Source organism: Anomaloglossus baeobatrachus, chromosome 4 (assembly GCF_048569485.1).
Source record: "Anomaloglossus baeobatrachus isolate aAnoBae1 chromosome 4, aAnoBae1.hap1, whole genome shotgun sequence".
In the NCBI taxonomy this organism is placed as follows: Eukaryota; Metazoa; Chordata; class Amphibia; order Anura; family Aromobatidae; genus Anomaloglossus; species Anomaloglossus baeobatrachus.
Window position 1 is genome coordinate 491,926,743 of NC_134356.1, and position 25,727 is coordinate 491,952,469.

Genomic DNA, 25,727 nt, shown 5'->3' on the forward strand with positions numbered 1-25,727 from the left:
TACAAGGATCTGGGGGGGGTATGACATGGTGGCTATTAGATACAAGGATCTGGGGGGGGGTATGACATGGTGGCTATTAGATACAAGGATCTGGGGGGGGGGGGGGGGGGGGGGGAGTATGACATGGTGGCTATTAGATACAAGGATCTGGGGGGGGTATGACATGGTGGCTATTAGATACAAGGATCTGGGGGGGGTATGAAATGGTGGCTATTAGATACAAGGATCTGGGGGGGAGGGTATGACATGGTGGCTATTAGATACAAGGATCTGGGGGGGGTATGACATGGTGGCTATTAGATACAAGGATCTGGGGGGGGTATGAAATGGTGGCTATTAGATACAAGGATCTGGGGGGAGTATGACATGGTGGCTATTAGATACAAGGATCTGGGGGGGGGTATGACATGGTGGCTATTAGATACAAGGATCTGGGGGGGGGGGGGGAGGATGACATGGTGGCCATTAGATACAAGGATCTGGGGGGGAGTATGACATGGTGGCTATTAGATACAAGGATCGGGGGGGAGTATGCCATGGTGGCCATTAGATACAAGGATCTGGGGGGAGTATGACATGGTGGCTATTAGATACAAGGATCGGGGGGGGGGAGTTTGACATGGTGGCTATTAGATACAAGGATCTGGGGGGGGGTATGACATGGTGGCTATTAGATACGAGGATCTGGGGGAATAGGACATGGTGGCTATTAGATACAAGGATCTGGGGGAGTATGACATGGTGGCTATTAGATAAAAGGATCTGGGGGAGTATGACATGGTGGCTATTAGATACAAGGAACTGGGGGAATAGGACATGGTGGCTATTAGATACAAGGATCTGGGGGAATAGGACATGGTGGCTATTAGATACAAGGATCTGGGGGAGTATGACATGGTGGCTATTAGATACAAGGATCTGGGGGAGCATGACATGGTGGCTATTAGATACAAGGATCTGGGGGAGCATGACATGGTGGCTATTAGATACAAGGATCTGGGGGGGGGTATGACATGGTGGCTATTAGATACAAGGATCTGGGGGGGGGTATGACATGGTGGCTATTAGATACAAGGATCTGGGGGGGGTATGACATGGTGGCTATTAGATACAAGGATCCGGGGGGGGGGGGGGGGATGACATGGTGGCTATTAGATACAAGGATCGGGGGGGGGGGGGGGGGGGGAGTATGACATGGTGGCCATTAGATACAAGGATCCGGGGGGAGTATGACATGGTGGCTATTAGATACAAGGATCGGGGGGGGGGGGGGGGGCGAGTTTGACATGGTGGCTATTAGTTAGATACAAGGATCTGGGGGAGTATGACATGGTGGCTATTAGATACAAGGATCTGGGGGAGTATGACATGGTGGCTATTAGATACAAGGATCTGGGGGAATAGGACATGGTGGCTATTAGATACAAGGATCTGGGGGAGTATGACATGGTGGCTATTAGATACAAGGATCTGGGGGAATAGGACATGGTGGCTATTAGATACAAGGATCTGGGGGAGTATGACATGGTGGCTATTAGATACAAGGATCTGGGGGAGCATGACATGGTGGCTATTAGATACAAGGATCTGGGGGAATAGGACATGGTGGCTATTAGATACAAAGATCTGGGGGAATATGACATGGTGGCTATTAGATACAAGGATCTGGGGGAATAGGACATGGTGGCTATTAGATACAAAGATCTGGGGGAATATGACATGGTGACTATTAGATACAAGGATCTGGGGGAATAGGACATGATGGCTATTAGATACAAGGATCTGGGGGAATATGACATGGTGGCTATTAGATACAAGGATCTGGGGGAGTAGGACATGGTGGCCATTAGATACAAGGATCGGGGGGGGGGGGGGGGGGAGTATGACACGGTGGCTATTAGATACAAGGATCTGGGGGGGGTATGACATGGTGGCTATTAGATACAAGGATCTGGGGGGGGTATGACATGGTGGCTATTAGATACAAGGATCTGGGGGAGTATGACATGGTGGCTATTAGATACAAGGATCGGGGGGGGGGGGGGGGGGGGAGTATGACATGGTGGCCATTAGATACAAGGATCTGGGGGGAGTATGACATGGTGGCTATTAGATACAAGGATCGGGGGGGGGGGGGGGGGAGTATGACATGGTGGCCATTAGATACAAGGATCTGGGGGGGGGGGGTATGACATGGTGGCTATTAGATACAAGGATCTGGGGGAGTATGACACGGTGGCTATTAGATACAAGGATCTGGGGGAGTATGACATGGTGGCTATTAGATACAAGGATCTGGGGGAGTATGACATGGTGGCTATTAGATACAAGGATCTGGGGGAGTATGACATGGTGGCTATTAGATACAAGGATCTGGGGGAATAGGACATGGTGGCTATTAGATACAAGGATCTGGGGGAGTATGACATGGTGGCTATTAGATACAAGGATCTGGGGGAGTATGACATGGTGGCTATTAGATACAAGGATCTGGGGGAATAGGACATGGTGGCAATTAGATACAAGGATCTGGGGGGAGTATGACATGGTGGCTATTAGATACAAGGATCTGGGGGAGCATGACATGGTGGCTATTAGATACAAGGATCTGGGGGAATAGGACATGGTGGCTATTAGATACAAAGATGTGGGGCAATATGACATGGTGACTATTAGATACAAGGATCTGGGGGAATAGGACATGATGGCTATTAGATACAAGGATCTGGGGGAATATGACATGGTGGCTATTAGATACAAGGATCTGGGGGAGTAGGACATGGTGGCTATTAGATACAAGGATCGGGGGGGGAGTATGACATGGTGGCTATTAGATACAAGGATCTAGGGGGGGGGGGGAGTGTGACATGGTGGCTATTAGATACAAGGATCTGGGGGGGGGTATGACATGGCGGCTATTAGATACAAGGATCTGGGGGGGGGGGTATGACATGGCGGCTATTCGATACAAGGGTCTGGGGGGTATGACATGGCGGCTATTAGATACAAGGATCTGGGGGGGGGTATGACATGACGGCTATTAGATACAAGGATCTGGGGGAGTATGACATGGAAGCTATTAGATACAAGGATGTGGGGGAGTATGACATGGCAGCTATTAGATACAAGGATCTGGGGAAGTATGCCATGGCGGCTATTAGATACAGCTATTAGATACAAGGATCTGGGGGAGTATGACATGGTGGCTATTAGATACAAGGATCTGGGGGGGTATGACATGGTGGCTATTACATACAAGGATCTGGGGGGGTATGACATGGTAGCTATTAGATACAAGGATCTGGGGGAATAGGACATGGTGGCTATTAGATACAAGGATCTGGGGGAACATGACATGGTGGCTATTAGATACAAGGATCTGGGGGAATATGACATGGTGGCTATTAGATACAAGGATCTGGGGGAATATGACATGATGGCTATTAGATACAAGGATCTGGGGGAATATGACATGATGGCTATTAGATACAAGGATCTGGGGGAGTATGACATGGTGGCTATTAGATACAAGGATCTGGGGGAATAGGACATGATGGCTATTAGATACAAGGATCCGGGGGAATATGACATGGTGGCTATTAGATACAAGGATCTGGGGGAGTATGACATGGTGGCCATTAGATACAAGGATCCGGGGGAATATGACATGGTGGCTATTAGATACAAGGATCTGGGGGAATAGGACATGATGGCTATTAGATACAAGGATCTGGGGGAATATGACATGGTGGCTATTAGATACAAGGATCTGGGGGAATATGACATGGTGACTATTAGATACAAGGATCTGGGGGAATAGGACATGATGGCTATTAGATACAAGGATCTGGGGGAATATGACATGGTGGCTATTAGATACAAGGATCTGGGGGAGTATGACATGGTGGCCATTAGATACAAGGATCCGGGGGAATATGACATGGTGGCTATTAGATACAAGGATCTGGGGGGAGTATGACATGGTGGCTATTAGATACAAGGATCTGGGGGGAGTATGACATGGTGGCTATTAGATACAAGGATCTGGGGGGGGTATGACATGGTGGCTATTAGATACAAGGATCTGGGGGGGGGGTATGACATGGTGGCTATTAGATACAAGGATCTGGGGGGGGGGGGGGGGGGGGGGGAGTATGACATGGTGGCTATTAGATACAAGGATCTGGGGGGGGTATGACATGGTGGCTATTAGATACAAGGATCTGGGGGGGGTATGAAATGGTGGCTATTAGATACAAGGATCTGGGGGGGGAGGGTATGACATGGTGGCTATTAGATACAAGGATCTGGGGGGGGTATGACATGGTGGCTATTAGATACAAGGATCTGGGGGGGGTATGAAATGGTGGCTATTAGATACAAGGATCTGGGGGGGGGGTATGACATGGTGGCTATTAGATACAAGGATCTGGGGGGGGGGGGGAGGATGACATGGTGGCCATTAGATACAAGGATCTGGGGGGAGTATGACATGGTGGCTATTAGATACAAGGATCGGGGGGGAGTATGCCATGGTGGCCATTAGATACAAGGATCTGGGGGGAGTATGACATGGTGGCTATTAGATACAAGGATCGGGGGGGGGGGGGGGGGGAGTTTGACATGGTGGCTATTAGATACAAGGATCTGGGGGGGGGTATGACATGGTGGCTATTAGATACAAGGATCTGGGGGAATAGGACATGGTGGCTATTAGATACAAGGATCTGGGGGAGTATGACATGGTGGCTATTAGATAAAAGGATCTGGGGGAGTATGACATGGTGGCTATTAGATACAAGGAACTGGGGGAATAGGACATGGTGGCTATTAGATACAAGGATCTGGGGGAATAGGACATGGTGGCTATTAGATACAAGGATCTGGGGGAGTATGACATGGTGGCTATTAGATACAAGGATCTGGGGGAGCATGACATGGTGGCTATTAGATACAAGGATCTGGGGGAGCATGACATGGTGGCTATTAGATACAAGGATCTGGGGGAATAGGACATGGTGACTATTAGATACAAGGATCTGGGGGAATAGGACATGGTGGCTATTAGATACAAGGATCTGGGGGGAGTATGACATGGTGGCTATTAGATACAAGGATCTGGGGGAATAGGACATGGTGGCTATTAGATACAAAGATCTGGGGGAATATGACATGGTGACTATTAGATACAAGGATCTGGGGGAATAGGACATGATGGCTATTAGATACAAGGATCTGAAGGATCTGGGGGAATATGACATGGTGGCTATTAGATACAAGGATCTGGGGGAATAGGACATGGTGGCTATTAGATACAAGGATCTGGGGGAGTATGACATGGTGGCTATTAGATACAAGGATCTGGGGGAATAGGACATGGTGGCTATTAGATACAAGGATCTGGGGGAGTATGACATGGTGGCTATTAGATACAAGGATCTGGGGGAATAGGACATGGTGGCTATTAGATACAAGGATCTGGGGGAGTATGACATGGTGGCTATTAGATACAAGGATCTGGGGGAATATGACATGGTGACTATTAGATACAAGGATCTGGGGGAATATGACATGGTGGCTATTAGATACAAGGATCTGGGGGATTATGACATGATGGCTATTAGATACAAGGATCTGGGGGAGTATGACATGGTGGCTATTAGATACAAGGATCTGGGGGAATAGGACATGGTGGCTATTAGATACAAGGATCTGGGGGAGTATGACATGGTGGCTATTAGATACAAGGATCTGGGGGGAGTATGACATGGTGGCTATTAGATACAAGGATCTGGGAGGGGGGTGGGAGTATGACATGGTGGCTATTAGATACAAGGATCTGGGGGGGGTATGACATGGTGGCTATTAGATACAAGGATCTGGGGGAGTTTGACATGGTGGCTATTAGATACAAGGATCGGGAGGGGGGGGGGGGGGGGGAGTATGACATGGTGGCTATTAGATACAAGGATCTGGGGGGGGGGGGGGGGGGGGGGGGGGAGTATGACATGGTGGCTATTAGATACAAGGATCGGGAGAGGGGGGGGGGGGGGGGGGGGGAGTATGACATGGTGGCTATTAGATACAAGGATCTGGGGGGGTATGACATGGTGGCTGTTAGATACAAGGATCTGGGGGAATATGACATGGTGGCTATTAGATACAAGGATCTGGGGGAATAGGACATGGTGGCTATTAGATACAAGGATCTGGGGGAGTATGACATGGTGGCTATTAGATACAAGGATCTGGGGGGAGTATGACATGGTGGCTATTAGATACAAGGATCTGGGGGGGGGGGGGTGGGAGTATGACATGGTGGCTATTAGATACAAGGATCTGGGGGAGTATGACATGGTGGCTATTAGATACAAGGATCTGGGGGAGTATGACATGGTGGCTATTAGATACAAGGATCAGGAGGGGGGGGGGGGGGGGAGTATGACATGGTGGCTATTAGATACAAGGATCTGGGGGGGGGGGGGGGGGGGGGGGGGGGGAGTATGACATGGTGGCTATTAGATACAAGGATCTGGGGGGGTATGACATGGTGGCTATTAGATACAAGGATCTGGGGGGGGGGTATGACATGGTGGCTATTAGATACAAGGATCTGGGGGGGGTATGACATGGTGGCTATTAGATACAAGGATCTGGGGGGGGGGGGGTATGACATGGTGGCTATTAGATACAAGGATCTGGGGGAGTATGACATGGAGGCTATTAGATACAAGGATCTGGGGGGGGGTATGACATGGTGGCTATTAGATACAAGGATCTGGGGGGGGGGGGGGGATATGACATGGTGGCCATTAGATACAAGGATCTGGGGGAGTATGACATGGTGGCTATTAGATACAAGGATCGGGGGGGGAGGGGGGAGTATGACATGGTGGCTATTAGATACAAGGATCTGGGGGGGTATGACATGATGGCTATTAGATACAAGGATCTGGGGGGGGGGTGGGAGTATGACATGGTGGCTATTAGATACAAGGATCTGGGGGGGGTATGACATGGTGGCTATTAGATACAAGGATCCGGGGGAGTATGACATGGTGGCTATTAGATACAAGGATCTGGGGGAATAGGACATGGTGGCTATTAGATACAAGGATCTGGGGGAATAGGACATGGTGGCTATTAGATACAAGGATCTGGGGGAGTATGACATGGTGGCTATTAGTTACAAGGATCTGGGGGAGCATGACATGGTGGCTATTAGATACAAGGATCTGGGGGGGGGGGGGGGAGGATGACATGGTGGCCATTAGATACAAGGATCTGGGGGGAGTATGACATGGTGGCTATTAGATACAAGGACTGGGGGGGGGGGGGGATGGGGAGTATGACATGGTGGCTATTAGATACAAGGATCTGGGGGGGTATGACATGGTGGCTATTAGATACAAGGATCTGGGGGAGTATGACATGGTGGCTATTAGATACAAGGATCTGGGGGAGGAATAGGACATGGTGGCTATTAGATACAAGGATCTGGGGGGAGTATGACATGGTGGCTATTAGATACAAGGATCTGGGGGAGTATGACATGGTGGCTATTAGATACAAGGATCTGGGGGGAATAGGACATGGTGGCTATTAGATACAAGGATCTGGGGGGGGGTATGACATGGTGGCTATTAGATACAAGGATCTGGGGGAGTATGACATGGTGGCTATTAGATACAAGGATCGGGGGTGGGGGAGGGGTGGTGGGGGGGGGAGTATGACATGGTGGCTATTAGATACAAGGATCTGGTGGGGGGGGGGGGGGGGGGGGGGGGGGGGGGAGTATGATATGGTGGCTATTAGATACAAGGATCTGGGGGGGTATGACATGGTGGCTATTAGATACAAGGATCTGGGGGGGGGGGGTATGACATGGTGGCTATTAGATACAAGGACCTGGGGGGGGGGGTATGACATGGAGGCTATTAGATACAAGGATCTGGGGGGGGGGGGTATGACATGGTGGCTATTAGATACAAGTAACTAGGGGGGGGGTATGACATGGAGGCTATTAGATACAAGGATCGGGGGGGGGGGGGATGAGTATGACATGGTGGCTATTAGATACAAGGATCTGGGGGGGGGGGTATGACATGGTGGCTATTAGATACAAGGATCTGGGGGGGGGGGGTATGACATGGTGGCTATTAGATACAAGGATCTGGGGGAGTATGACATGGTGGCTATTAGATACAAGGATCTGGGGGAATAGGACATGGTGGCTATTAGATACAAGGATCTGGGGGAGTATGACATGGTGGCTATTAGATACAAGGATCTGGGGGAGTATGACATGGTGGCTATTAGATACAAGGATCTGGGGGAATAGGACATGGTGGCTATTAGATACAAGGATCTGGGGGAGTATGACATGGTGGCTATTAGATACAAGGATCTGGGGGGGTATGACATGGTGGCTATTAGATACAAGGATCTGGGGGGGGGGGGTTATGACATGGTGGCTATTAGATACAAGGACCTGGGGGGGGGGGTATGACATGGAGGCTATTAGATACAAGTAACTAGGGGGGGGGGTATGACATGGAGGCTATTAGATACAAGGATCGGGGGGGGGGGGGATGAGTATGACATGGTGGCTATTAGATACAAGGATCTGGGGGGGGGGGGTATGACATGGTGGCTATTAGATACAAGGATCTGGGGGGGGGGGTATGACATGGTGGCTATTAGATACAAGGATCTGGGGGAGTATGACATGGTGGCTATTAGATACAAGGATCTGGGGGAATAGGACATGGTGGCTATTAGATACAAGGATCTGGGGGAGTATGACATGGTGGCTATTAGATACAAGGATCTGGGGGAGTATGACATGGTGGCTATTAGATACAAGGATCTGGGGGAATAGGACATGGTGGCTATTAGATACAAGGATCTGGGGGAGTATGACATGGTGGCTATTAGATACAAGGATCTGGGGGAATAGGACATGGTGGCTATTAGATACAAAGATCTGGGGGAATATGACATGGTGACTATTAGATACAAGGATCTGGGGGAATAGGACATGATGGCTATTAGATACAAGGATCTGGGGGAATATGACATGGTGGCTATTAGATACAAGGATCTGAAGGATCTGGGGGAATATGACATGGTGGCTATTAGATACAAGGATCTGGGGGAGTATGACATGTAGGCTATTAGATACAAGGATCGGGGAGGGGGGGGGTAGTATGACATGGTGGCCATTAGATACAAGGGATCTGGGGGGAGTATTACATGGTGGCTATTAGATACAAGGATCGGGGGGGGGGGGGGGGGGGGGGGGGGGAGTATGACATGGTGGCTATTAGATACAAGGATCTGGGGGGGGGTATGACATGGTGGCTGTTAGATACAAGGATCTGGGGGAGTATGACATGGTGGCTATTAGATACAAGGATCTGGGGGGAATAGGACATGGTGGCTATTAGATACAAGGATCTGGGGGAGTATGACATGGTGGCTATTAGATACAAGGATCTGGGGGAGTATGACATGGTGGCTATTAGATACAAGGATCTGGGGGAATAGGACATGGTGGCTATTAGATACAAGGATCTGGGGGAGTATGACATGGTGGCTATTAGATACAAGGATCTGGGGGAATAGGACATGGTGGCTATTAGATACAAGGATCTGGGGGAGTATGACATGGTGGCTATTAGATACAAGGATCTGGGGGAGTATGACATGGTGGCTATTAGATACAAGGATCTGGGGGAATAGGACATGGTGGCTATTAGATACAAAGATCTGGGGGAATATGACATGGTGACTATTAGATACAAGGATCTGGGGGAATAGGACATGATGGCTATTAGATACAAGGATCTGGGGGAATATGACATGGTGGCTATTAGATACAAGGATCTGGGGGGGGGGAATGACATGGTGGCTATTAGATACAAGGATCTGGGGGAGTATGACATGGTGGCTATTAGATACAAGGATCGGGGGGGGGGGGGGGGAGTATGACATGGTGGCTATTAGATACAAGGATCTGGGGGGGGTATGACATGGTGGCTATTAGATACAAGGATCTGGGGGAGTATGACATGGTGGCTATTAGATACAAGGATCTGGGGGAATAGGACATGGTGGCTATTAGATACAAGGATCTGGGGGAGTATGACATGGTGGCTATTAGATACAAGGATCTGGGGGAGTATGACATGGTGGCTATTAGATACAAGGATCTGGGGGAATAGGACATGGTGGCTATTAGATACAAGGATCTGGGGGAGTATGACATGGTGGCTATTAGATACAAGGATCGGGGGGGGGGGGGGGGAGTATGACATGGTGGCTATTAGATACAAGGATCTGGGGGGGGGTATGACATGGTGGCTATTAGATACAAGGATCTGAGGGGGGGGGGGGGGACTCTGACATGGTGGCCATTAGATACAAGGATCTGGGGGGAGTATGACATGGTGGCTATTAGATACAAGGATCGGGGGTGGGGGTGGGGGGGGGGGGGAGTATGACATGGTGGCAATTAGATACAAGGATCTGGGGGGGGGTATGACATGGTGGCTATTAGATACAAGGATCTGGGGGAGTATGACATGGTGGCTATTAGATACAAGGATCTGGGGGAAATAGGACATGGTGGCTATTAGATACAAGGATCTGGGGGAATAGGACATGGTGACTATTAGATACAAGGATCTGGGGGGGGGTATGACATGGTGGCTATTAGATACAAGGATCTGGGGGAGTATGACATGGTGGCTATTAGATACAAGGATCTGGGGGAATAGGACATGGTGGCTATTAGATACAAGGATCTGGGGGAGTATGACATGGTGGCTATTAGATACAAGGATCTGGGGAATAGGACATGGTGGCTATTAGATACAAGGATCTGGGGGAGTATGACATGGTGGCTATTAGATACAAGGATCGGGGGGGGAGTATGACATGGTGGCTATTAGATACAAGGATCTGGGGGGGGGGGGGGGGAGTATGACATGGTGGCTATTAGATACAAGGATCTGGGGGGGTATGACATGGTGGCTATTAGATACAAGGATCTGGGGGGGGTATGACATGGTGGCTATTAGATACAAGGATCTGGGGGGGGGTATGACATGGTGGCTATTAGATACAAGGATCTGGGGGGGGGTATGACATGGTGGCTATTAGATACAAGGACCTGGGGGGGGGGTATGACATGGTGGCTATTAGATACAAGGATCTGGGGGGGGGGGTATGACATGGTGGCTATTAGATACAAGGATCTGGGGGAGTATGACATGGAGGCTATTAGATACAAGGATCGGGGGGGGGGTGGGGGGGGAGTATGACATGGTGGCCATTAGATACAAGGATCGGGGGGGGAGTATGACATGGTGGCTATTAGATACAAGGATCGGGGGGGGGGGATGAGTATGACATGGTGGCTATTAGATACAAGGATCTGGGGGGGGAATAGGACATGGTGGCTATTAGATACAAGGATCTGGGGGAGTATGACATGGTGCCTATTAGATACAAGGATCTGGGGGGGGTATGACATGGTGGCTATTAGATACAAGGACCTGGGGGGGGGTATGACATGGTGGCTATTAGATACAAGGATCTGGGGGGGGGGTATGACATGGTGGCTATTAGATACAAGGATCTGGGGGAGTATGACATGGAGGCTATTAGATACAAGGATCTGGGGGGGGGGAATAGGACATGGTGGCTATTAGATACAAGGATCTGGGGGAGTATGACATGGTGGCTATTAGATACAAGGATCTGGGGGAATAGGACATGGTGGCTATTAGATACAAGGATCTGGGGGAGTATGACATGGTGGCTATTAGATACAAGGATCTGGGGGAATAGGACATGGTGGCTATTAGATACAAAGATCTGGGGGAATATGACATGGTGACTATTAGATACAAGGATCTGGGGGAATAGGACATGATGGCTATTAGATACAAGGATCTGGGGGGAATATGACATGGTGGCTATTAGATACAAGGATCTGAAGGATCTGGGGGAATATGACATGGTGGCTATTAGATACAAGGATCTGGGGGAGTATGACATGATGGCTATTAGATACAAGGATCTGGGGGAGTATGACATGGTGGCTATTAGATACAAGGATCTGGGGGAATAGGACATGGTGGCTATTAGATACAAGGATCTGGGGGAGTATGACATGGTGGCTATTAGATACAAGGATCTGGGGGAATAGGACATGGTGGCTATTAGATACAAAGATCTGGGGGAATATGACATGGTGACTATTAGATACAAGGATCTGGGGGAATAGGACATGATGGCTATTAGATACAAGGATCTGGGGGAGTATGACATGGTGGCCATTAGATACAAGGATCCGGGGGAATATGACATGGTGGCTATTAGATACAAGGATCTGGGGGAATATGACATGGTGGCTATTAGATACAAGGATCTGGGGGGAGTATGACATGGTGGCTATTAGATACAAGGATCTGGGGGGGGGGGGGAGTATGACATGGTGGCTATTAGATACAAGGATCTGGGGGGGGGGGGGGGGGGGGGAGTATGACATGGTGGCTATTAGATACAAGGATCTGGGGGGACTATGACATGGTGGCTATTAGATACAAGGATCGGGGGGGGGTGGGAGTATGACATGGTGGCTATTAGATACAAGGATCTGGGGGAATAGGACATGGTGGCTATTAGATACAAGGATCTGGGGGGAGTATGACATGGTGGCCATTAGATACAAGGTTCGGGGGAATAGGACATGGTGGCTATTAGATACAAGGATCTGGGGGAGTATGACATGGTGGCAGATACAAGGATCTGGGGGGAGTATGACATGGTGGCTATTAGATACAAGGATCTGGGGGGGGTGGGAGTATGACATGGTGGCTATTAGATACAAGGATCTGGGGGAATAGGACATGGTGGCTATTAGATACAAGGATCTGGGGGAGTATGACATGGTGGCCATTAGATACAAGGATCGGGGGGAGTATGACATGGTGGCTATTAGATACAAGGATCTGGGGGGGGTATGACATGGTGGCTATTAGATACAAGGATCGGGAGGGGGGGGGGGGGGGGGGGGAGTATGACATGGTGGCTATTAGATACAAGGATCTGGGGGGGGGAGTATGACATGGTGGCTATTAGATACAAGGATCTGGGGGGGGGGGTATGACATGGTGGCTATTAGATACAAGGATCTGGGGGGGGGGGTATGACATGGTGGCTATTAGATACAAGGATCTGGGGGGGGGGGTATGACATGGTGGCTATTAGATACAAGGATCTGGGGGAGTATGACATGGAGGCCATTAGATACAAGGATCTGGGGGGGGGTATGACATGGTGGCTATTAGATACAAGGATCTGGGGGGGGGGGGGGGATATGACATGGTGGCCATTAGATACAAGGATCTGGGGGAGTATGACATGGTGGCTATTAGATACAAGGATCAGGGGGGGAGGGGGGGGGGGGTATGACATGGTGGCTATAAGATACAAGGATCTGGGGGGGGTATGACATGGTGGCTATTAGATACAAGGATCTGGGGGGGGGAGTATGACATGGTGGCCATTAGATACAAGGATCTGGGGGGGTATGACATGGTGGCTATTAGATACAAGGATCTGGGGGGGTATGACATGGTGGCTATTAGATACAAGGATCCGGGGGAGTATGACATGGTGGCTATTAGATACAAGGATCTGGGGGAATAGGACATGGTGGCTATTAGATACAAGGATCTGGGGGAATAGGACATGGTGGCTATTAGATACAAGGATCTGGGGGAGTATGACATGGTGGCTATTAGATACAAGGATCTGGGGGAGCATGACATGGTGGCTATTAGATACAAGGATCTGGGGGGGGGGGGGATGACATGGTGGCCATTAGATACAAGGATCTGGGGGAGTATGACATGGTGGCTATTAGATACAAGGATCTGGGGGAATAGGACATGGTGGCTATTAGATACAAGGATCTGGGGGAGTATGACATGGTGGCTATTAGATACAAGGATCTGGGGGAGTATGACATGGTGGCTATTAGATACAAGGATCTGGGGGAATAGGACATGGTGGCTATTAGATACAAGGATCTGGGGGAGTATGACATGGTGGCTATTAGATACAAGGATCTGGGGGAGTATGACATGGTGGCTATTAGATACAAGGATCTGGGGGAATAGGACATGGTGGCTATTAGATACAAGGATCTGGGGGAGTATGACATGGTTGCTATTAGATACAAGGATCGGGGGGGGGGGGTGGGGGGGGGGGGGGGAGTATGACATGGTGGCTATTAGATACAAGGATCTGGGGGGGGGTATGACATGGTGGCTATTAGATACAAGGATCTGAGGGGGGGGGGGGGGGACTCTGACATGGTGGCCATTAGATACAAGGATCTGGGGGGAGTATGACATGGTGGCTATTAGATACAAGGATCGGGGGTGGGAGTGGGGGGGGGGGGGGGGAGTATGACATGGTGGCTATTAGATACAAGGATCTGGGGGGGGGTATGACATGGTGGCTATTAGATACAAGGATCTGAGGGGGGGGGGGGGGGGACTCTGACATGGTGGCCATTAGATACAAGGATCTGGGGGAATAGGACATGGTGGCTATTAGATACAAGGATCTGGGGGAGTATGACATGGTGGCTATTAGATACAAGGATCTGGGGGAATAGGACATGGTGGCTATTAGATACAAGGATCTGGGGGAATAGGACATGGTGGCTATTAGATACAAGGATCTGGGGGGGGGTATGACATGGTGGCTATTAGATACAAGGATCTGGGGGAGTATGACATGGTGGCTATTAGATACAAGGATCGGGGGGGGGGGGGGGGGAGTATGACATGGTGGCTATTAGATACAAGGATCTGGGGGAATAGGACATGGTGGCTATTAGATACAAGGATCTGGGGGAATAGGACATGGTGGCTATTAGATACAAGGATCTGGGGGAGTATGACATGGTGGCTATTAGATACAAGGATCTGGGGGAGCATGACATGGTGGCTATTAGATACAAGGATCTGGGGGGGGGGGGGATGACATGGTGGCCATTAGATACAAGGATCTGGGGGAGTATGACATGGTGGCTATTAGATACAAGGATCTGGGGGAATAGGACATGGTGGCTATTAGATACAAGGATCTGGGGGAGTATGACATGGTGGCTATTAGATACAAGGATCTGGGGGAGTATGACATGGTGGCTATTAGATACAAGGATCTGGGGGAATAGGACATGGTGGCTATTAGATACAAGGATCTGGGGGAGTATGACATGGTGGCTATTAGATACAAGGATCTGGGGGAGTATGACATGGTGGCTATTAGATACAAGGATCTGGGGGAATAGGACATGGTGGCTATTAGATACAAGGATCTGGGGGAGTATGACATGGTTGCTATTAGATACAAGGATCGGGGGGGGGGTGGGGGGGGGGGGGGGGGGGGGAGTATGACATGGTGGCTATTAGATACAAGGATCTGGGGGGGGGTATGACATGGTGGCTATTAGATACAAGGATCTGAGGGGGGGGGGGGACTCTGACATGGTGGCCATTAGATACAAGGATCTGGGGGGAGTATGACATGGTGGCTATTAGATACAAGGATCGGGGGTGGGAGTGGGGGGGGGGGGGGGGGGGAGTATGACATGGTGGCTATTAGATACAAGGATCTGGGGGGGGGTATGACATGGTGGCTATTAGATACAAGGATCTGAGGGGGGGGGGGGGGGGGACTCTGACATGGTGGCCATTAGATACAAGGATCTGGGGGAATAGGACATGGTGGCTATTAGATACAAGGATCTGGGGGAGTATGACATGGTGGCTATTAGATACAAGGATCTGGGGGAATAGGACATGGTGGCTATTAGATACAAGGATCTGGGGGAATAGGACATGGTGGCTATTAGATACAAGGATCTGGGGGGGGGTATGACATGGTGGCTATTAGATACAAGGATCTGGGGGAGTATGACATGGTGGCTATTAGATACAAGGATCGGGGGGGGGGGGGGGAGTATGACATGGTGGCTATTAGATACAAGGATCTGGGGGGGGGGGGGAGTATGACATGGTGGCTATTAGATACAAGGATCTGGGGGGGTATGACATGGTGGCTATTAGATACAAGGATCTGGGGGGGGGTATGACATGGTGGCTATTAGATACAAGGATCTGGGGGGGGGTATGACATGGTGGCTATTAGATACAAGGATCTGGGGGGGGGGTATGACATGGTGGCTATTAGATACAAGGACCTGGGGGGGGGGTATGACATGGTGGCTATTAGATACAAGGATCTGGGGGGGGGGGTATGACATGGTGGCTATTAGATACAAGGATCTGGGGGAGTATGACATGGAGGCTATTAGATACAAGGATCGGGGGGGGGGGGGGGGAGTATGACATGGTGGCCATTAGATACAAGGATCTGGGGGGAGTATGACATGGTGGCTATTAGATACAAGGATCGGGGGGGGGGGGGATGAGTATGACATGGTGGCTATTAGATACAAGGATCTGGGGGGGAATAGGACATGGTGGCTATTAGATACAAGGATCTGGGGGAGTATGACATGGTGGCTATTAGATACAAGGATCTGGGGGGGGGTATGACATGGTGGCTATTAGATACAAGGACCTGGGGGGGGGGTATGACATGGTGGCTATTAGATACAAGGATCTGGGGGGGGGGTATGACATGGTGGCTATTAGATACAAGGATCTGGGGGAGTATGACATGGAGGCTATTAGATACAAGGATCGGGGGGGGGGGGGGGGGAGTATGACATGGTGGCCATTAGATACAAGGATCTGGGGGGAGTATGACATGGTGGCTATTAGATACAAGGATCGGGGGGGGGGGGATGAGTATGACATGGTGGCTATTAGATACAAGGATCTGGGGGGGGAATAGGACATGGTGGCTATTAGATACAAGGATCTGGGGGAGTATGACATGGTGGCTATTAGATACAAGGATCTGGGGGAATAGGACATGGTGGCTATTAGATACAAGGATCTGGGGGAGTATGAAATGGTGGCTATTAGATACAAGGATCTGGGGGAATAGGACATGGTGGCTATTAGATACAAAGATCTGGGGGAATATGACATGGTGACTATTAGATACAAGGATCTGGGGGAATAGGACATGATGGCTATTAGATACAAGGATCTGGGGGAATATGACATGGTGGCTATTAGATACAAGGATCTGAAGGATCTGGGGGAATATGACATGGTGGCTATTAGATACAAGGATCTGGGGGAGTATGACATGGTGGCTATTAGATACAAGGATCTGGGGGAGTATGACATGATGGCTATTAGATACAAGGATCTGGGGGAGTATGACATGGTGGCTATTAGATACAAGGATCTGGGGGAATAGGACATGGTGGCTATTAGATACAAGGATCTGGGGGGGGGGTATGACATGGTGGCTATTAGATACAAGGATCTGGGGGGGGTATGACATGGTGGCTATTAGATACAAGGACCTGGGGGGGGGGGGTATGACATGGTGGCTATTAGATACAAGGATCTGGGGGGGGGGTATGACATGGTGGCTATTAGATACAAGGATCTGGGGGAGTATGACATGGAGGCTATTAGATACAAGGATCGGGGGGGGGGGGGGGGGGAGTATGATATGGTGGCCATTAGATACAAGGATCTGGGGGGAGTATGACATGGTGGCTATTAGATACAAGGATCGGGGGGGGGGGATGAGTATGACATGGTGGCTATTAGATACAAGGATCTGGGGGGGGAATAGGACATGGTGGCTATTAGATACAAGGATCTGGGGGAGTATGACATGGTGGCTATTAGATACAAGGATCTGGGGGGGGGTATGACATGGTGGCTATTAGATACAAGGACCTGGGGGGGGGGTATGACATGGTGGCTATTAGATACAAGGATCTGGGGGGGGGGTATGACATGGTGGCTATTAGATACAAGGATCTGGGGGAGTATGACATGGAGGCTATTAGATACAAGGATCGGGGGGGGGGGGGGGGGGGGGAGTATGACATGGTGGCCATTAGATACAAGGATCTGGGGAGAGTATGACATGGTGGCTATTAGATACAAGGATCGGGGGGGGGGGGGGATGAGTATGACATGGTGGCTATTAGATACAAGGATCTGGGGGGGGGAATAGGACATGGTGGCTATTAGATACAAGGATCTGGGGGAGTATGACATGGTGGCTATTAGATACAAGGATCTGGGGGAATAGGACATGGTGGCTATTAGATACAAGGATCTGGGGGAGTATGAAATGGTGGCTATTAGATACAAGGATCTGGGGGAATAGGACATGGTGGCTATTAGATACAAAGATCTGGGGGAATATGACATGGTGACTATTAGATACAAGGATCTGGGGGAATAGGACATGATGGCTATTAGATACAAGGATCTGGGGGAATATGACATGGTGGCTATTAGATACAAGGATCTGAAGGATCTGGGGGAATATGACATGGTGGCTATTAGATACAAGGATCTGGGGGAGTATGACATGATGGCTATTAGATACAAGGATCTGGGGGAGTATGACATGGTGGCTATTAGATACAAGGATCTGGGGGAATAGGACATGGTGGCTATTAGATACAAGGATCTGGGGGAGTATGACATGGTGGCTATTAGATACAAGGATCTGGGGGAATAGGACATGGTGGCTATTAGATACAAAGATCTGGGGGAATATGACATGGTGACTATTAGATACAAGGATCTGGGGGAATAGGACATGATGGCTATTAGATACAAGGATCTGGGGGAGTATGACATGGTGGCCATTAGATACAAGGATCCGGGGGAATATGACATGGTGGCTATTAGATACAAGGATCTGGGGGAATATGACATGGTGGCTATTAGATACAAGGATCTGGGGGGGGTATGACATGGTGGCTATTAGATACAAGGATCTGGGGGGGGGTATGACATGGTGGCTATTAGATACAAGGATCTACGGGGGGGGTATGACATGGTGGCTATTAGATACAAGGACCTGGGGGGGGGGGTATGACATGGTGGCTATTAGATACAAGGATCTGGGGGGGGGGTATGACATGGTGGCTATTAGATACAAGGATCTGGGGGAGTATGACATGGAGGCTATTAGATACAAGGATCGGGGGGGGGGGGGGGGGAGTATGACATGGTGGCCATTAGATACAAGGATCTGGGGGGAGTATGACATGGTGGCTATTAGATACAAGGATCGGGGGGGGGGGATGAGTATGACATGGTGGCTATTAGATACAAGGATCTGGGGGGGGAATAGGACATGGTGGCTATTAGATACAAGGATCTGGGGGAGTATGACATGGTGGCTATTAGATACAAGGATCTGGGGGGGGGGTATGACATGGTGGCTATTAGATACAAGGACCTGGGGGGGGGGTATGACATGGTGGCTATTAGATACAAGGATCTGGGGGGGGGGTATGACATGGTGGCTATTAGATACAAGGATCTGGGGGAGTATGACATGGAGGCTATTAGATACAAGGATCGGGGGGGGGGGGGGGGGGGGGGAGTATGACATGGTGGCCATTAGATACAAGGATCTGGGGGGAGTATGACATGGTGGCTATTAGATACAAGGATCGGGGGGGGGGGGGGATGAGTATGACATGGTGGCTATTAGATACAAGGATCTGGGGGGGGAATAGGACATGGTGGCTATTAGATACAAGGATCTGGGGGAGTATGACATGGTGGCTATTAGATACAAGGATCTGGGGGAATAGGACATGGTGGCTATTAGATACAAGGATCTGGGGGAGTATGAAATGGTGGCTATTAGATACAAGGATCTGGGGGAATAGGACATGGTGGCTATTAGATACAAAGATCTGGGGGAATATGACATGGTGACTATTAGATACAAGGATCTGGGGGAATAGGACATGATGGCTATTAGATACAAGGATCTGGGGGAATATGACATGGTGGCTATTAGATACAAGGATCTGAAGGATCTGGGGGAATATGACATGGTGGCTATTAGATACAAGGATCTGGGGGAGTATGACATGATGGCTATTAGATACAAGGATCTGGGGGAGTATGACATGGTGGCTATTAGATACAAGGATCTGGGGGAATAGGACATGGTGGCTATTAGATACAAGGATCTGGGGGGGGGTATGACATGGTGGCTATTAGATACAAGGATCTGGGGGGGGGTATGACATGGTGGCTATTAGATACAAGGACCTGGGGGGGGGGTATGACATGGTGGCTATTAGATACAAAAATCTGGGGGGGGGGTATGACATGGTGGCTATTAGATACAAGGATCTGGGGGAGTATGACATGGAGGCTATTAGATACAAGGATCGGGGGGGGGGGGGGGGGGGGGAGTATGACATGGTGGCCATTAGATACAAGGATCTGGGGGGAGTATGACATGGTGGCTATTAGATACAAGGATCGGGGGGGGGGGGGGATGAGTATGACATGGTGGCTATTAGATACAAGGATCTGGGGGGGGAATAGGACATGGTGGCTATTAGATACAAGGATCTGGGGGAGTATGACATGGTGGCTATTAGATACAAGGATCTGGGGGAATAGGACATGGTGGCTATTAGATACAAGGATCTGGGGGAGTATGAAATGGTGGCTATTAGATACAAGGATCTGGGGGAATAGGACATGGTGGCTATTAGATACAAAGATCTGGGGGAATATGACATGGTGACTATTAGATACAAGGATCTGGGGGAATAGGACATGATGGCTATTAGATACAAGGATCTGGGGGAATATGACATGGTGGCTATTAGATACAAGGATCTGAAGGATCTGGGGGAATATGACATGGTGGCTATTAGATACAAGGATCTGGGGGAGTATGACATGATGGCTATTAGATACAAGGATCTGGGGGAGTATGACATGGTGGCTATTAGATACAAGGATCTGGGGGAATAGGACATGGTGGCTATTAGATACAAGGATCTGGGGGAGTATGACATGGTGGCTATTAGATACAAGGATCTGGGGGAATAGGACATGGTGGCTATTAGATACAAAGATCTGGGGGAATATGACATGGTGACTATTAGATACAAGGATCTGGGGGAATAGGACATGATGGCTATTAGATACAAGGATCTGGGGGAGTATGACATGGTGGCCATTAGATACAAGGATCCGGGGGAATATGACATGGTGGCTATTAGATACAAGGATCTGGGGGAATATGACATGGTGGCTATTAGATACAAGGATCTGGGGGGGGTATGACATGGTGGCTATTAGATACAAGGATCTGGGGGGGGGTATGACATGGTGGCTATTAGATACAAGGATCTGGGGGGGGGTATGACATGGTGGCTATTAGATACAAGGACCTGGGGGGGGGGGGTATGACATGGTGGCTATTAGATACAAGGATCTGGGGGGGGGGTATGACATGGTGGCTATTAGATACAAGGATCTGGGGGAGTATGACATGGAGGCTATTAGATACAAGGATCAGGGGGGTGGGGGGGGGGGGGGGGAGTATGACATGGTGGCCATTAGATACAAGGATCTGGGGGGAGTATGACATGGTGGCTATTAGATACAAGGATCGGGGGGGGGGATGAGTATGACATGGTGGCTATTAGATACAAGGATCTGGGGGGGGAATAGGACATGGTGGCTATTAGATACAAGGATCTGGGGGAGTATGACATGGTGGCTATTAGATACAAGGATCTGGGGGGGGATATGACATGGTGGCTATTAGATACAAGGACCTGGGGGGGGGTATGACATGGTGGCTATTAGATACAAGGATCTGGGGGGGGGGTATGACATGGTGGCTATTAGATACAAGGATCTGGGGGAGTATGACATGGAGGCTATTAGATACAAGGATCGGGGGGGGGGGGGGGGGGGGGGGGGGGAGTATGACATGGTGGCCATTAGATACAAGGATCTGGGGGGGAGTATGACATGGTGGCTATTAGATACAAGGATCGGGGGGGGGGGGATGAGTATGACATGGTGGCTATTAGATACAAGGATCTGGGGGGGGAATAGGACATGGTGGCTATTAGATACAAGGATCTGGGGGAGTATGACATGGTGGCTATTAGATACAAGGATCTGGGGGAATAGGACATGGTGGCTATTAGATACAAGGATCTGGGGGAGTATGAAATGGTGGCTATTAGATACAAGGATCTGGGGGAATAGGACATGGTGGCTATTAGATACAAAGATCTGGGGGAATATGACATGGTGACTATTAGATACAAGGATCTGGGGGAATAGGACATGATGGCTATTAGATACAAGGATCTGGGGGAATATGACATGGTGGCTATTAGATACAAGGATCTGAAGGATCTGGGGGAATATGACATGGTGGCTATTAGATACAAGGATCTGGGGGAGTATGACATGATGGCTATTAGATACAAGGATCTGGGGGAGTATGACATGGTGGCTATTAGATACAAGGATCTGGGGGAATAGGACATGGTGGCTATTAGATACAAGGATCTGGGGGGGGGTATGACATGGTGGCTATTAGATACAAGGATCTGGGGGGGGTATGACATGGTGGCTATTAGATACAAGGACCTGGGGGGGGGGTATGACATGGTGGCTATTAGATACAAGGATCTGGGGGGGGGGTATGACATGGTGGCTATTAGATACAAGGATCTGGGGGAGTATGACATGGAGGCTATTAGATACAAGGATCGGGGGGGGGGGGGGGGGGGAGTATGACATGGTGGCCATTAGATACAAGGATCTGGGGGGAGTATGACATGGTGGCTATTAGATACAAGGATCGGGGGGGGGGGGGATGAGTATGACATGGTGGCTATTAGATACAAGGATCTGGGGGGGGAATAGGACATGGTGGCTATTAGATACAAGGATCTGGGGGAGTATGACATGGTGGCTATTAGATACAAGGATCTGGGGGAATAGGACATGGTGGCTATTAGATACAAGGATCTGGGGGAGTATGAAATGGTGGCTATTAGATACAAGGATCTGGGGGAATAGGACATGGTGGCTATTAGATACAAAGATCTGGGGGAATATGACATGGTGACTATTAGATACAAGGATCTGGGGGAATAGGACATGATGGCTATTAGATACAAGGATCTGGGGGAATATGACATGGTGGCTATTAGATACAAGGATCTGAAGGATCTGGGGGAATATGACATGGTGGCTATTAGATACAAGGATCTGGGGGAGTATGACATGATGGCTATTAGATACAAGGATCTGGGGGAGTATGACATGGTGGCTATTAGATACAAGGATCTGGGGGAATAGGACATGGTGGCTATTAGATACAAGGATCTGGGGGAGTATGACATGGTGGCTATTAGATACAAGGATCTGGGGGAATAGGACATGGTGGCTATTAGATACAAAGATCTGGGGGAATATGACATGGTGACTATTAGATACAAGGATCTGGGGGAATAGGACATGATGGCTATTAGATACAAGGATCTGGGGGAGTATGACATGGTGGCCATTAGATACAAGGATCCGGGGGAATATGACATGGTGGCTATTAGATACAAGGATCTGGGGGAATATGACATGGTGGCTATTAGATACAAGGATCTGGGGGGGGTATGACATGGTGGCTATTAGATACAAGGATCTGGGGGGGGGTATGACATGGTGGCTATTAGATACAAGGATCTGGGGTGGGGTATGACATGGTGGCTATTAGATACAAGGACCTGGGGGGGGGGTATGACATGGTGGCTATTAGATACAAGGATCTGGGGGGGGGGTATGACATGGTGGCTATTAGATACAAGGATCTGGGGGAGTATGACATGGAGGCTATTAGATACAAGGATCGGGGGGGTGGGGGGGGGGGAGTATGACATGGTGGCCATTAGATACAAGGATCTGGGGGGAGTATGACATGGTGGCTATTAGATACAAGGATCGGGGGGGGGGGGATGAGTATGACATGGTGGCTATTAGATACAAGGATCTGGGGGGGGGAATAGGACATGGTGGCTATTAGATACAAGGATCTGGGGGAGTATGACATGGTGGCTATTAGATACAAGGATCTGGGGGGGGATATGACATGGTGGCTATTAGATACAAGGACCTGGGGGGCGGGTATGACATGGTGGCTATTAGATACAAGGATCTGGGGGGGGGGGTATGACATGGTGGCTATTAGATACAAGGATCTGGGGGAGTATGACATGGAGGCTATTAGATACAAGGATCGGGGGGGGGGGGGGGATGAGTATGACATGGTGGCTATTAGATACAAGGATCTGGGGGGGGAATAGGACATGGTGGCTATTAGATACAAGGATCTGGGGGAGTATGACATGGTGGCTATTAGATACAAGGATCTGGGGGAATAGGACATGGTGGCTATTAGATACAAGGATCTGGGGGAGTATGAAATGGTGGCTATTAGATACAAGGATCTGGGGGAATAGGACATGGTGGCTATTAGATACAAAGATCTGGGGGAATATGACATGGTGACTATTAGATACAAGGATCTGGGGGAATAGGACATGATGGCTATTAGATACAAGGATCTGGGGGAATATGACATGGTGGCTATTAGATACAAGGATCTGAAGGATCTGGGGGAATATGACATGGTGGCTATTAGATACAAGGATCTGGGGGAGTATGACATGATGGCTATTAGATACAAGGATCTGGGGGAGTATGACATGGTGGCTATTAGATACAAGGATCTGGGGGAATAGGACATGGTGGCTATTAGATACAAGGATCTGGGGGGGGGTATGACATGGTGGCTATTAGATACAAGGATCTGGGGGGGGGTATGACATGGTGGCTATTAGATACAAGGACCTGGGGGGGGGGTATGACATGGTGGCTATTAGATACAAGGATCTGGGGGGGGGGTATGACATGGTGGCTATTAGATACAAGGATCTGGGGGAGTATGACATGGAGGCTATTAGATACAAGGATCGGGGGGGGGGGGGGGGAGTATGACATGGTGGCCATTAGATACAAGGATCTGGGGGGAGTATGACATGGTGTGGCTATTAGATACAAGGATCGGGGGGGGGGGGGGGGATGAGTATGACATGGTGGCTATTAGATACAAGGATCTGGGGGGGGAATAGGACATGGTGGCTATTAGATACAAGGATCTGGGGGAGTATGACATGGTGGCTATTAGATACAAGGATCTAAGGGAATAGGACATGGTGGCTATTAGATACAAGGATCTGGGGGAGTATGAAATGGTGGCTAATAGATACAAGGATCTGGGGGAATAGGACATGGTGGCTATTAGATACAAAGATCTGGGGGAATATGACATGGTGACTATTAGATACAAGGATCTGGGGGAATAGGACATGATGGCTATTAGATACAAGGATCTGGGGGAATATGACATGGTGGCTATTAGATACAAGGATCTGAAGGATCTGGGGGAATATGACATGGTGGCTATTAGATACAAGGATCTGGGGGAGTATGACATGATGGCTATTAGATACAAGGATCTGGGGGAGTATGACATGGTGGCTATTAGATACAAGGATCTGGGGGAATAGGACATGGTGGCTATTAGATACAAGGATCTGGGGGAGTATGACATGGTGGCTATTAGATACAAGGATCTGGGGGAATAGGACATGGTGGCTATTAGATACAAAG

At 49.4% G+C, this 25,727-nt stretch overlaps 1 protein-coding gene across 1 annotated transcript in view; it reads right to left on the reverse strand.

Moving 5' to 3' along the window:
- LEO1 (LEO1 component of Paf1/RNA polymerase II complex) overlaps positions 1-25,727 on the reverse strand; it is a 155,423-nt gene that overhangs the window by 106,489 nt on the left and 23,207 nt on the right. The window lies entirely within an intron of this gene.